Raw genomic sequence first — 11,908 nt, 5'->3', positions numbered from 1 at the left:
TGAGATACTGGCTGCATCTGGGGACCGTTTCCATTTGCCACTCATGAAATGCATCACCACGAAGGAAAAGTTGCCCTAGAGGAACCCACTAGGTAAGTCTGGGTTTTGATACAGCCCCATGCACATCTAGAGACATGGGGGCTGCAAGCACCAGAGTGAAGACCATTATTTACCCCCTTTTAAGTGGTAAAAGCAGCCAGGTTTCATCCTCACTCTGGGCCAGCCACAACGTGCAATCACACATAGTTCGCTAGTGAAAAATGCATGGGCACTTAAGCCCATATTTCTTGAACAGTAGGAAAAAATGACCTGGCAGTTATACCACCTTTCTCCCCCTTCTCAACAACTCTCATTTAACAGCCTGCAAAAGAACATATTTCATTGTATATATAATTAAGAAACCCCCCCCCCCTTAATATTCTAGATTCCCAGACAATAAACTCAGCATCCTTTTTCTACTGATGTAATCTCAGAGAAACTCCCCCAGGGCCCGTCCATGGTAATCAGAAGCTGCATTGAGAATACAGCTTCAGCCTGTGGTTGTGCTCAGAGACGGGGGTCATTTTCGATTCAAACCTGAACGAGCCGCAGCAATAGCAGCTTTAGGATACACCAGGGCATGTTTCATGGTGCTATTAATACACTTCGCGGGCGTATGAACTCCCACAGCACCCACAGGGAGCATTAATAGCTCAGTAAAACATGCCCTGCCATGGTTTTTGGTTAATACTGTATTTGTTACTCTCTATGCTCAGCTGCAATGAGAATTAGCCACCAATCTAACCTGATGGGTGCTAAAGACTCAATGCCTTTGGTATATGTTTGGAAGCAGACGCCTTCCTGAAACACTGAAGACTTTTATAGCTTTCTGAAACCACCAGCAGTCCAATTCTGCACCGGTGTAAAACAAGTGAAACTCCAGATCAGTGAATGCAATTCAGCTGGGGTGTCTATTTAATCCAATTTGCTGGAAATAAAAAAGGTGCTTGCTGCCTGGAGTTATTTTAATTCATTTAGCCTTGCTTTCTGTTGGCAACTCGTCTCCAGACAGGCTGAGGGATTTATACCAGGAGTAAGGGGACCCACGGATTGGAGCCTGGGTATATTTTCCCAGTGAAAATATCAGTCCCTGTCCTAGAAAGGCTGTTTAGATAGCACAGGAATGGGCCTATAGTAAATGCATAGGTACTTATGGCATGATGACAGCCCGCGCTGGTCCCTGAGCCTGGCTCCATTACCGAATGCATCCTGCGTGGCACGGACGAGCAGCGTACAAGAGTTAATGCATCTCAAGCACATTTCCCCACCAGTGGCACATGGAGGCACCCCGCACTTTCTTTTCTTGACCCGCGTCGCCCCACCTTTCTGCAGCAGCTGCATGGGCCAGTCGACTCCTGGTTCAACCCCTTCAATACCCATGGGGAAGCTGGAGTCAGGAATACCCTGCAGCCATAACACTTCCCTTGGGTTAAAAAGAAACGAACTCCAACCCCCTGACATCTGCAGTCTCAACCTGGGATCAATTTTTTCCCCTTCCACTTTTTAAGCTAATTTGCAGGGAAAGAGCCTGTTTGAGTTTAGCAGTAGGCTCAGGAAGGAGATGGGAAGCAATTAGCTACCATCTGAGCTGCGACGTGGTGCCCTTCCAGTTCAAAATTGGCTCATTTCTTGTCCCTGAAATTTCCATAATGTGGCCCAGCACCTTTGGGCATTTTTTGAATCGCAAACCAGAAACAGACTCAGGGCTGCCGGAGTCTCTGTTACAGGGGAATGAAAGCCCTGTCTCTCATCTGGACCGCAAAATGTCCCCAGTGACAGATATACATCCTGGACCATTTACATCTACATCCATCCATGACAGCATGAGCGAGCCGGTTTTTGTTCCAACTCTTCTTTCCCTCAGTGAAAATGGCTGCCCTCTCCCCAGCAACATGGACATTTAAATAGGGTTTCCCCCCCCCCCTTTTTTTTTTTAATAGGTAAAAACCTGAAAATTGAATTTTCCTTTGGCAATGAAAAACGGAAGCATTTTCAGTGTGGGGTCTTTCCACAAAGAAAGAGCTGAAAAGATTTCGGGAGGAACATAAAAGCTTGCAAGCAAAGTCCCCGTGGGTTGCCATGGCACTGAGTATGATGTCACAACAGTGGCCCTGTGACCTCACCGTGGGAGCTGCGGACATCTGGCAAGGGGGAGAGACACCTCCGCTGTCAATAAGCCTTTCCCACTCGTTGGCAAACGCTGCGAGGAACTTTTTAATAAGGACATGCAAGGCAAGGGGAGCCAGAGTTTTAGGCAAGCCCTCGTGCGGGGGTTTCCCCTCTTTAATGCTACTCAAACCTCGTTGTCTGATGGTTTAATGTGGTGTTATTCCTAGGCATCCCTCCGTGCCGACATATGAGTCCACAGGCCCAGGCCTCCTCCTTTGTAGTCACCCCGAGCCGGGGAGGAACAGAGTTAAGTCGGGACAGGTGGAGCTGGAGGAGAAACCCAACACTGCCGGGAATTAAAGTTTGAGGGCTATTTAAAATTTTAATTAGGGGGAGAGAGAGAGGGGGTTATTGCTGTCAGAGGAGCAGAGCAGCTGATAGGATAGCCAAGAGCGCTTGAATGATCCCATCAGCTGAATTAATGGCTTATCAGCTCTTGGAAGATGGTGGAGGCTCGTTTCAACACCCTCGTGCTGCAATTCCCTAACATAATCAGCTCTAAAATCATGCCAGAGATCTAGAGTCCGAAAAGCAAAGGATTTATTCCTTCTTGCCGGATGATGCCATAGAAAACACAGCTCTGGGCACTATTGGCAAAATACATCACAGATTGGTTCGTCCCCCACGGTAGCAATACTTGAAAGGAGTCAGCATGTCTGCACATGGCCAGGGTTACAAGCAGCAGGGCTGAGGGGTCACACCTCATCAGGCTCCCCAGATTCATTTTTCTTCTGCTGGAGACCCAAGCCTGGACAGGGTAGACCCCGGTGTGATCCTGCATGGAAAACCCTGTTTCCCTATGCCATATGAAACCCTATGTTCTCCTATACCATATTGAAGCCCTACGTCCCCCTATACCATATTGAAACCCTATGTTCCCCTATACCATATTGAAGCCCTATGTTCCCCTATACCATATTGAAGCTCTGTTTCCCTATACCATATTGAAACTATGTTCCCCTATACCATATTGAAGCCCTATGTTCCCCCATACCATATGAAACCCTATGTTCCCCTATACCATATTGAAACCCTACGTTTCCCTATACCATATTGAAACCCTACGTTTCCCTATAGCATATTGAAACCCTATGTCCTCCTATAGCATACTGAAACCCTCTTCCAATATGCCATATTATCCCACATACAACCAGCCCTGGATTAAAATACACACCTTGCTTTTGAAAGGCAGAATGAAGGAAAACACATCGTTCCTCGCAGCAAGTTAACGGAGAAGCAGCCGCGAGCGAGCTGAGCCTGATCCTTGTTCGGCTTCCTGCCAGTCTGTGCAAATGTTACCTTTACTTTTGCCTGGTGAGCCACAAAAACCTGCTCTTACCATCTTTCTTGCAGATCGCGGGCTCTGCAATTTCCACATAACAAGCCAGAGGAGGAGCTGGAAACAGAACCCAAAGTGTGGGCTGCTCTAGCTCTGCTGCTCTAACCATTGGACTGTGCTGCCTCCCAGTTAAAGAAATTATGATTGGTAATTATGGTGCCCAGACATGACAGGAGATGGTTTCAGGCAGGTTACTCCCAGAGCTCATGCTACAGTCACTGCAAGGCTCTGATGCAGTGGGGAGACTCCACTGATTGCAATAAGCCTTGGAGCTGTTCTGTGTGGATCCTGGGGTAGGTTTTAGTCACATGCTCTATGGATATTAGTGGAAAGTCATTTTTGAAATGCAGACAAGTAGCAAAGGCAGCTGAGACTTGTTTACAGCCTTGAAATTCTTCTTCTTTCTTCGGGAGGATGGTCTTACCTTCTCTAATGACTCTGTGTTATTCAACTCAGTGCTTCCTTCAGAACAAGCACAACTTGAAAGGGTTGGGGTCGGAGGCCCCCGCTGAATCAACAGCGAATACCACCAACATAACCAACGAGACCAGCTCCATCTCCACTGAGTACCTTTCTGCTCCCTCAAACCAATGGGAGTGCTCCCTCAAACCCAGTTCTGGACATGTTGGAAAATCCCATTCTAAGGAGCTTGGCTAGGTCTTGCAGCCAGTCAAGCTGGAGATCTAGTTGGGGATAGTCCTGTTTTGAGACTGCTTTGATGGTTTTGCTCTAGTTGGGGATGGTCCTGCTTTGATGGTCTTGATTTAGTTGGGGATGGTCCTGCTTTGATGGTCTTGCTCTAGTTGGGGATGGTCCTGCTTTGATGGTCTTGCTCTAGTTGGGGATGGTCCTGCTTTGATGGTCCTGATTTAGTTGGGGATGGTCCTGCTTTGATGGTCTTGCTCTAGCTGGGGACGGTCCTGCTTTGATAGTCTTGCTCGAGTTGGGGATGGTCCTGCTTTGATGGTCTTTAGTTGGGGATGGTCCTGCTTTGATGGTCTTGCTCTAGTTGGGGATGGTCCTGCTTTGATGGTCCTGATTTAGTTGGGGATGGTCCTGCTTTGATGGTCTTGCTCTAGCTGGGGATGGTCCTGCTTTGATAGTCTTGCTCGAGTTGGGGATGGTCCTGCTTTGATGGTCTTTAGTTGGGGATGGTCCTGCTTTGATGGTCTTGCTCTAGCTGGGGATGGTCCTGCTTTGATGGTCTTGCTCTAGTTGGGGATGGTCCTGCTTTGATGGTCTTTAGTTGGGGATGGTCCTGCTTTGATGGTCTTGCTCTAGTTGGGGATGGTCCTGCTTTGATGGTCCTGATTTAGTTGGGGATGGTCCTGCTTTGATAGTCTTGCTCGAGTTGGGGGATGGTCCTGCTTTGATGGTCTTTAGTTGGGGATGGTCCTGCTTTGATGGTCTTGCTCTAGTTGGGGATGGTCCTGCTTTGATGGTCTTGCTCTAGTTGGGGATGGTCCTGCTTTGATGGTCCTGATTTAGTTGGGGATGGTCCTGCTTTGATGGTCTTGCTCTAGCTGGGGATGGTCCTGCTTTGATAGTCTTGCTCGAGTTGGGGATGGTCCTGCTTTGATGGTCTTTAGTTGGGGATGGTCCTGCTTTGATGGTCTTGCTCTAGCTGGGGATGGTCCTGCTTTGATGGTCCTGATTTAGTTGGGGATGGTCCTGCTTTGATGGTCTTGCTCTAGCTGGGGATTGTCCTGCTTTGATAGTCTTGCTCGAGTTGGGGATGGTCCTGCTTTGATGGTCTTTAGTTGGGGATGGTCCTGCTTTGATGGTCTTGACCTACTTGGGGATGGTCCTGCTTTGATGGTCCTGATTTAGTTGGGGATGGTCCTGCTTTGATGGTCCTGATTTAGTTGGGGATGGTCCTGCTTTGATGGTCCTGATTTAGTTGGGGATGGTCCTGCTTTGATGGTCCTGATTTAGTTGGGGATGGTCCTGCTTTGATAGTCTTGCTCGAGTTGGGGGATGGTCCTGCTTTGATGGTCTTTAGTTGGGGATGGTCCTGCTTTGATGGTCTTGCTCTAGCTGGGGATGGTCCTGCTTTGATGGTCTTGCTCTAGTTGGGGATGGTCCTGCTTTGATGGTCCTGATTTAGTTGGGGATGGTCCTGCTTTGATGGTCTTGCTCTAGTTGGGGATGGTCCTGCTTTGATGGTCCTGATTTAGTTGGGGATGGTCCTGCTTTGATGGTCTTGCTCTAGCTGGGGATGGTCCTGCTTTGATGGTCTTGACCTACTTGGGGATGGTCCTGCTTTGATGGTCTTGCTCTAGTTGGGGATGGTCCTGCTTTGATGGTCTTGACCTACTTGGGGATGGTCCTGCTTTGATGGCCTTGCTCTAGTTGGGGATGGTCCTGCTTTGATGGTCCTGATTTAGTTGGGGACGGTCCTGCTTTGAGCAGGGAGCTGGACAAGATGTGACCTCCTGAGGTCTCTTCCAGCCTGAATTTTCTATGATTCAAGTGCACAGCCTTTCACTCTGTGATGGTTCAGCCGGTGTAAGAAGAGAAGCACAATAGCCCTTAGCATGGGCAGCAATACCCAGGATAGAAAAGGCTCTGTTAAGAGCCAACAATAGAAATGGCTGTATTAACAGTGAGGACTCGAGGTATTTCCAAAGCTGCTGTTGCCACAGCCAGGATAGTCCTATCTCAGGGCCTGGCTGAAGCCAGATGGGAGATCTAGACAAAAAAAGAGCAGCACAAGGGATGAGGAATAACCCGATAACGGACAGGTCTTCTAGCAACTGCTCTAGCGCGCCTAGACAGCACAGCCTGGGCATCGGCCGCACCACCCTGCAGCTAATTCTTAAGTGAGACACAAAACCTGCATCGCTTCGCTAGGTTCTCAGCTTTCCCTCTTGCCGGGAATAAATACATTTCAATTGCCATGGCAGCAGATGGCAGAGAGACAGGGAAAAATGCTAGAAATGAAAAATGCAACAGAATGCTACACAGTTGCCTGTCCCTCTCGATTCCGTTTTGGGTCAAATAAATTATTATTGAATAAGGCAAGCTGTGTCAAAAATGTACTTTAATGAAGTGCAGCAGGAGCTTGCCATTATTTCCCGAGCTCAACTAAGGTTTTTAATCCTGAAGTTCAATAAGCCACTGCGTGACGTGCTTTAAAGAGGATATTTTTCTGCCCCTGGTATTTCACGGATGTTAGGTTTTTGAAGGATACTGCCAGCTTCACTTAGCCCCACAATTTTGGTGTCAGTTGAAAATAATATGAATAAAAAAAAACAACAAAAAAACCCCAGACGTTTCACAAGAACTGCTATAAATACAGATGTCTGACAAAAGATGTAGAAGATACGTTGCTCTGCGGTATGGCAGACCAAACGCAACAGCTCTGGGCAAGCAGGGAAACATGGCTGGTTTCGCTCTCCGGGGAGAATGAAGTGCAGACAATAACTTCACAACTAAGCAACATCATTACAGAAAAATAAATTCAGCTGTCTGAGTCTGCAGCAGGATGAGCACCGCAGCCAAAGCCTTTGCAATGCATCTATAGGATGAGGGTTCCTTTACATTTATTAGCAACGTTACAGTCCCACTTCACCAATTTCATCTCAGTCTGGCAAGAATCCCTGATATGCAGATTTATAGATAATAGCATTAATCTCTAACCCAAAACATTAATGGTCTCTGTTTGAATGGAGAAATTGCTGTAGAATCACAGAAAACGAGGGCTGAAGGGAGCTCAGGAGGTCACATCTAGTCCAACCCCTGCTCTGAGCAGGACCAGCCCCAACTACAGCATCCCAGCCAAGGCTTTGTCTACCTGGGTCTTAAACACCTCCAAGGATGGAGATCCCACCGCCTCTCTAGGTGACCTCTTCCAGTGCTTCACCATCCTCCTCGTAAGAGTTTTTCCCTAATATCCAACTTAAACCTCCCTTGCTGCAACTTGAAGATTGGCATTTACCAAAGCACCAAGCATTGGGGTACCTTTGTGCCCCCGAAAGCAGTGGGAGTTAACCCAACTCTGGTCACGTTGGATAGCTTCTGGCCTCTTGGCTTACCCGGCAGGGGAAAAACCGTGACCATCAGGGTGGTTTTCCCAGGACAGGGGAAAACCTTGAACATGGCAGGGGCTTGTACCCTGACCGGTTAGCCTCCCACTTTCACTTCCAGGGGGCTATACGCCAACTATATGGCAAAGGGAGCCTCCTGCGGCCATACGGCCCCCAGGCTTGGGCCTGCCCATAGGATACCCACCAAGGGATTTGGAAGCATCTGAAGCCCAAGGTCGGGGTGGAGGGTGTTTGCAGGTAGCAGGGCCACATTTGGTTCTTGAATGATTCATGCATTTGGAATTGATTTGGCTTAAAATTTTCATTTAATAGAAAATGTTGGAAAATCCCGTTCTAAAGAGTTTAGCCGGGTCTTGTAGCCAGTCAAGTGCCGGGCTATGGAGACAACCTACCTGCTGTCTGCAGTGCTCTCTGATGGGGCGGTAGGGGCAGGAACTCAGCACGGAGAGCAACGCCAAGGACCTTTTTGAGCGACAGGATGATGTTGGCTGAACACATGGCACGTTACTCTACCAGAACGACCGCCCTTGTCAAAACCACGAGTAGGGACCGTTGTGTCTTCCTTGGACCTGATGAGGAAAGCAAGAGGGGAATGGGACACGCGGCCTCCCAGTCGCCCAGACTCAAACCGCAGCCTCCCACTAATCATTTCCTTGGCCACGTTTCCCGTGCAAAGAACGCAGGACTAAATGGAGAACGCCCCATTGCAAGGGAGCTGCACGCAGGCCAATAAATGAATATGAACGGGGTTCGTTTGCATGAGCAAGGTAATCGCTGGGTCGCTACATCCGCGCAGAATTGGCTCCCATATCAGCACGGCCCTTTCTTGGGTGTCCCGCTTTCTTCCTTTGGTGAAGACTGAACTGTGCTAACTTGGATAGCTTTGAGGAAAGCCTCTCTAAGCATCTCCCTCTTTGCCTGGGACAGGCTCTCGGGGAGGATATCATGGGCTTTTGTTTCCAGGAGCTGTCAAAACCCTCACCTTTCACAAGTCCTAAAATGGCCAGGGGGAAAAAAAATATGCGAGTGGAATAATAATTTTTAAGTCATAAATCTGAGCTCGTAAATCAAGGATTGAAGGGGCAGTTGGTGTAATGTCTCGTGAGTTAACATTTGAGGTTTTCTTTCACCTGAAGGGGGGGGGACCCATTCAACCCTGTGCCCTTAAACTCCACGGATTGCCATAAATCACGTTAATGTTACAATCTTGTGCTTAAGTAAAACCAATGTGGGAGCATAGGGACAGATAGTGAGCTGGGTCATTTTAAAGTACAGTACAAGGAAAACCTGTTTAACCCTCCCCGGGATCCCTCCCTGCTTTTAATAGGAGAGGGCAAATTTGGGGGTCTGGGACATATACCCTCTGGGGCTGAGGCCTTTCCAAGTCACGGCTTCCACTGCCCTTACTCCATCTGATTTTGTTCAGAGGTCGGAGACCATGTTTGATGTTCATCTGCCCAAAAAGAGGGGTGTGGGAGGTAATTCCCATAGTCTCCAAATGTTCCCCGGTGCAGTCATGGCCCCCAGTCCTGCCGCACCCTTGCAAAGAACAATCGTGCAGGGCTGTGAATGCAGCTCCTTGGGTTTTAAATGGAGACAAAGGAAAACCATGCACAAAAGGAAGAAGAGCAAGAGAGATCCACGTGTGTGTGTGCACGAGAGAGAGCGAGAGCATGGTGTGTGAGACTCGCCTTGGAGACGTTCGGGCTGAATGGGTGCCCGGTGCCGCTGTCTGGCCGGGGGGACAAGAGGATGTGTCGAGGGGCACCCTCAGACCGAGTCTCCTACAACGTCAGAGTCACGGACGCCCACCGTCTGGGGCAGGAGATGATGAACTGAGTCTCTTCTTTCCTGCTTCTGGGTGGTACCTGGCCCAGGTGGCTGAAAATCATCCCCGATGTGTGCTCGCCTAAGCAAAGCGGGTTTCACCATCTTCAGTGCTCTCCTTGCACTCGGCGCTGCTGGCAGGTGCATCCGAGGAGCCAGATGGACAAAAAACCCACTGAAATCCTCCGCTCAGAAGAGAGAGGCAGCACATATCTATACAGGTGTTATACCTGCCCCCAAACGGAGGAAGAGATCACCCATCTGCAGGGCTATCGACAGGCCGTCTTGCACCAGCACTCAATTCACGGAGACTTTTCCATCGATGCATTATCACCTGGAGCTGGGATCGGGGAGCTGCTCCATCTTTCTTCAGCCTCCCAATCGTAGTCTTCTAGGAACTGATTTTGTCTAGTCTCGGACACAGGATTGCAGCGTAGCTGAGCTCTCCATTTGCCATAGAAATGTTTACAGGATGGTTGAACAGGAGGGCCGGGGTGGGGATAACCCACCTGAATAGGGAGGGGAGGAGATGGGGAGCGTTGAAGTGGAGAGGAAGCAGACAAGGCAATTAGGTGGGGATCAGAAGAGGACTCGTTATCTCTGCAGCTGCCTTCTCATCACCCATTTCTGACTCTTCTCCCTTTGATAACCCGCCTATTAGCTGCTCCTCAGGCCCTCTTTCTACTTACCTTCTTTTCTAGCCAACAAAAATAACTCCAGCTGTGCCTCAGCTCCAGTAGCTTAAGTTTACAGCGCCGTTTCTGCTCGTTTTGATGTCCCCCTAAAGCAGATGCCCAAGGAAACCTTGCAGAAGACACAGCAGGTTGCAGTTGTACACACAGCTTTGTAATCCCCGTGTTTTTTTTCAATCAGAAGACCACGCCAAGACATTTCATGGTATCTTTGGACCCGCAGGAGGCAGCTGTCATCTTCCATTTAATTCCAGGCGGATTATCGTAGAGGAGACGCGCACTGTGCCCTCAAAGACAGACTTGACTTCTGTGCTTTCGGGTTTTTGATGATGTTACCAGGATGACAGTGTTTTTCTGCTCACTGTGCTGGGACTGGCTGTATCACCGTGCTTAAAACTCACGAGGGACTTCTGTGAACTCACAGGATCCGCAATGCAAAATGACCAAGCTTTGCACAGCTTTCATTTTAGCTGGCTCTCTTCTGCTCAACGGCGAGTATGAATATGTCGCTGCAACAGCTGCACGGGGCAGATACAGAGCTAGCCAGGCAATGTCAGAGATACCCAATAAGCGTGAAGTTACATTTTCATTGCAAACGAGAAAAGTCAGGAGAATCGCAGTTATCCGAGCTAATGGGAAGACACAAAAGATGAATTAAGCGTTACTCAACAGAAGGGGAGCGCGCAGCAGTGGCTCTTTAGAAAAGCGGGTTTGGAGAGTTGCTAGCAAAGGTCTGCTATTGCTTGTCATTATTAGAGGTACTTCCAAAAAGCGAGAGACAGAGAGAGCCCAGAGGCAAAGGCAGGGAATAAAACTCAACAGCAGACCAAGCCCTCTGATTTGGTTTTTCATTTACCTCGACAAACCAGCCCTGCCCCGGATCCCACCAACGTAGGACGAGCCGCCCCTTCCACTGCTGCACTGTTCAAATCCCGGTGGCCGGATGCTAGTCCACCCATTACGGCACAGAGGAGCCTACGCACGACCCTATTCTACCCTGCTGAAATCCCTGAAAAACAGAGAATTGCCAAAGATTGATGGGCCCACCTCCTCCTTGCTGATTCTCGTGGCTTAGTTTGACAGCTAACGTGATCAATGCTGGGTTACTCAAGCAGCCCCATTAACATATTTTTCAGGGACTTGAGCAACAGGGAGTAAGATGGCAATTAGGCATCTAATAACTGGAGTAGGAACTAACCCTAGGTATCCCGCATGAAGGGACAAAGAGAGGGTCCCTTTTTGGCAAGAATTTCATAATATTTCATCCAGTTGACTCCACGGGGCAGGACGTACAGATCGGTAATGGGTTGGGATTGCGGAGCAAAGTTCAACTCATAGGGCTCTTGGTCCCCCAGTTCCCGGAGAAGAGCGGGATGACTTGGAAGTACGGCAGACTTTCGACAGATCGCTCTCCAAAGCTCTGCGGGTGCACGTGGCGTCTGTCATCTCTGTGTTGTGAGACAAGCAGCCCAAAGAGACCCAACGGTGCATCTGCATGACCATTACTGTGGAAGATCACAACCTCACACCTGGGGTCCTGGGTCCATGAGGCTCATTCATGCACTGATGAAGCTCAGAGATATGTAAAACACAACGGGTTCGGTTCAGAGAGACTCCCACCAAACTCCTCCTTGCTCAGCCCATGGGGTCGTGAAGCTGGACGCTCCAGGCTCAGCCAAACTCTCAAACTGGAAGAGATTCAATGCAGACCTCTTTGCTCTTCTCACACCAGTTTTGAGCTTCCCATCTCAGGCGTGTTTGTATAACAGCCAACCAACACACCCAGTACCTTC

Source organism: Alligator mississippiensis, chromosome 13 (assembly GCF_030867095.1).
Source record: "Alligator mississippiensis isolate rAllMis1 chromosome 13, rAllMis1, whole genome shotgun sequence".
Taxonomy (NCBI): Eukaryota; Metazoa; Chordata; order Crocodylia; family Alligatoridae; genus Alligator; species Alligator mississippiensis.
The sequence above is the reverse complement of the archived record's forward strand: the minus strand, read 5'-3'. Positions refer to the sequence as shown.